This window comes from Triticum aestivum, unplaced genomic scaffold, assembly GCF_018294505.1.
Source record: "Triticum aestivum cultivar Chinese Spring unplaced genomic scaffold, IWGSC CS RefSeq v2.1 scaffold197484, whole genome shotgun sequence".
NCBI lineage: Eukaryota > Viridiplantae > Streptophyta > Magnoliopsida > Poales > Poaceae > Triticum > Triticum aestivum.
This window is the reverse complement of record NW_025242679.1, coordinates 1-3062: the sequence shown is the minus strand read 5'-3', so window position 1 is coordinate 3062 and position 3062 is coordinate 1. Positions and strand designations below refer to the sequence as shown.

Sequence of the window (3062 nt, the reverse complement as noted above, 5' to 3'; positions counted from 1 at the left end):
AATCCATCCATGGTTGCAAGTGAAAGCCAGATTTTCAATTGGCCAGACGTGCATGCGTCGCTAGTCAAGAAATCAATCAAGGTGCCTATGTGCTTGCTTGAGACTAGCATGTACGCTCTCATCGACGGTGACGGAGAAGACTCTTAGCGGTGATTCCATGACTGTTGATGGCTGTCAGGCCGGCAATGGGGTCGTTCCGGCTGGATCTTGTGACAGCCGTCCCTGGCCTTCACAGCTCGTACGACTCCGTGCTTGATGCGGCAGCCGTCGTTGGTGTGGCTGCTACGCCTAGATCTCGCCCGGCGGCAGCCTCGATGTGGATGGCGCCGGCCATCGAAAGATCTTCATGAGGGTTTCTACTTCTAGATCCGGTGGTTGACATCACGGTGAGATGCAAACTATGGACAATGGCTTGAAGCAGAGGGATGGTGGTGCAGCGGTGGCGGTCACACATCGCATGTAACTGCTGGGCTCGTGGAAAAGTGGTGGCAACAACACTTGAGTGACTTGATGGTGGTGCTACTAGGCACCCGGTCTCGAGCTCCAGGGTGAAAGCCTAGGTGACCCGAGTTGGTCATGCCTAGCAATGGCGATGTTTTTACGTCGTTACCTTGTTGAAGGTATTGCTCGGATATGCTCGGACTATTTCTTCAGGGTGAAAACCTAGATTCTGACCTTAGGTGGTTGGATCCGGTGACGGCGGCTATTGAGCATCGCTCCCTTCTTGAAGGCGTTGCTATTGAAGAATCTCGTCGTTCGTTTGGTGTAATAAGATGGTTGGTGCGGATATGGTTATTGATATAGTTTGCCGATAATGGATTTGATCGCTTCAGGGTTCTTTTTTTCTCACCTACGCATAGCTTTGGTCTTGTATGACTTTGCTATTTGTTGGTGTATTTTTGTGTGCGTGTGTTGATGTTGGCTGTGTGCATCCTAAATATGCAGAGGCCGGGTGTGCTCATTGTGTTTGTATCTTCTTGATGCTCCATTTTGAGCCAATAAAATTCACCCTTTGTCGAAAAAGTTGCCCAAGTCTCGGATACACATACAGATTATTACTAGATCTGGATTAACTAAGACTAAATTATTGGACAAAAACTTAGATAAAAACAACCATGTCTCAACACATATAATTAAGATAGGCATGCCCAAAGGGAAAGGCAATTTTTGTGGAGCTGGCTAGAACTTGGAATACGTCATGGCCCCGAACTTGGTATAGAACAAACGCTTGAACTCCTTGAGAACTGCAGCCTCTATACACATGATGACGCGCACGACTGCCGTCCCCCTGCGCGCTCTCCAGCAGGTGGCAAAGCCTCGTCGGTTTGATTCAGCACACAACGTAGCCAATGGCTTTCCCCAACTAAAATCCAAATCATAGAACGGCATGCCAAGCCAACTAACCATTCGCATATCTGTCACAGGCAGACTACCTAAAGCAGTGCGGTTGTCTGTCTTTGTTAATGCCAGCTAAATGTAGTCGACCGCCGAATGCACTAGCTCATCATTCACCCGACTGATGGTGTCTCTAATTCGGCGTGCAATGTAGGTCAGCTCGCCCAAGGCAATGCGCTGCCTTCGTCGGCAACACTTAGATTTATTAGTGCGTTGCCAAAGTAGCCATCCGGGAGTGGTGGCATCATGCTGCGCCAGATGTTGGCCACAAACGCCAGGCGTGTTGTGGAGTCTGGTGGTAGACGCTGCGCTAAACACATGCATTGCCAGTTTGCCACACATGGGCACTCACGACACTGAAGGTGCTCACGCTTCCGCCACCGCAAACGTGTTCAAGAGTGGAAACTTGGTCCTGCTGAAGGGTGAACGCCTCGTTGACAACAGGCCCTGGAGTCTGGGATAGGATTATCTTGGGGAAAAAAGTTGAGAGTGCATCAGGGTGAAAAATGGGTGGGTTGCGTGCACATAAGCGGGTGCGGTCATGGTAAGGGAGGTTCACCACAGCCTGGACGCGGTCCCTAGAGAAAGCTGACCATGTCCGGAAGAAGTGGAATGCGGCAGTTCCATCCATAGCGCCATGGTGTGTCGCCGTCCCTAAGACCACCCCGCCACACTTCAAGAATGTCACCTACATATATTGATTACTGGCACACATTACATGGAGTACATGTTTGTACTATTGTAGTGTGCTACTAAATTTTTTTTGGCAGCTCCGACATTTCATTATATAAAGAAAGAGAAGGGACTAGTTCACATACAAAACTGGCAGAAACCAAATGTAGTGTACCAGCATAGTGTTGATGTGGCTAGAGAGCAAGACGAAATGAAAGAAAGAAGAACTAATTCAGAAAGAAACACACAGACCTGAATGGCCCACAAGATGCCTGCTGAGTCGTCGACGAGGGGAACAAACAACCTCCTTAGCCTTGGTGATGGCTTCAAGTCACTAAAGTCATCAACAGTCAGACGAGAGCGAGCCACAAGGAAAGGTAAACCCTCGCCGTTGCAGTCGATCTCCAATTTGCCCTTGGCGTCCGGTCTGAGACGGCCGGCCAGGGGGTAGAAGGCCACGAGGGCCTTGCCCAATGCCGTCTTCAACCTGACCACATCAAAGAAGTCATCCTCGGTGGTTCCGACGGAACCACCACGTCGACGGTAGAAATGGATAAGTGGGGTGTGGCCTTTGTTGGCTAGAATGAGGTCGAGCATTGACAACCACAGCGCTCTTCCCGGTGTGGCAGCGGCCGGCATCACAAAGCAAGACTCTACCATCTGCACCTCCTCCTCACCGGCCATTCTAGCTAGCTCCTTGTGCTCCTCTCCTGGCCGTTCCTGAGCAGCAGTTATGTAAAGCGTAAGGATCACATTTCACAAGAAGCAAGGTACCATTTGGGGACATGCATGTGATCGGTGGTCTCTAGTACGTCCAGAAGTTGATGGAGTCATTGATGGCGATATCATTATCGTCAGTGCATACTATGCTGCTATCTCCTATTGATTGCAATCAAACACTAGATGGTGACCCATCTCTGTCGGCAAATACTGCCTGTTAGTTAAAAATCAATACTTAAAATCAAACACTAGATGGTAACCCATCTCTGTCGGCA

The 3062-nt window shown here is 49.6% G+C and overlaps 1 pseudogene; it reads right to left on the bottom strand.

Moving 5' to 3' along the window:
- Window positions 1-1179: 1179 nt before the first annotated feature.
- Window positions 1180-2775, bottom strand: LOC123176932 (putrescine hydroxycinnamoyltransferase 1-like; annotated as a pseudogene).
- Between the last annotated feature and the right edge of the window lie 287 nt (window positions 2776-3062).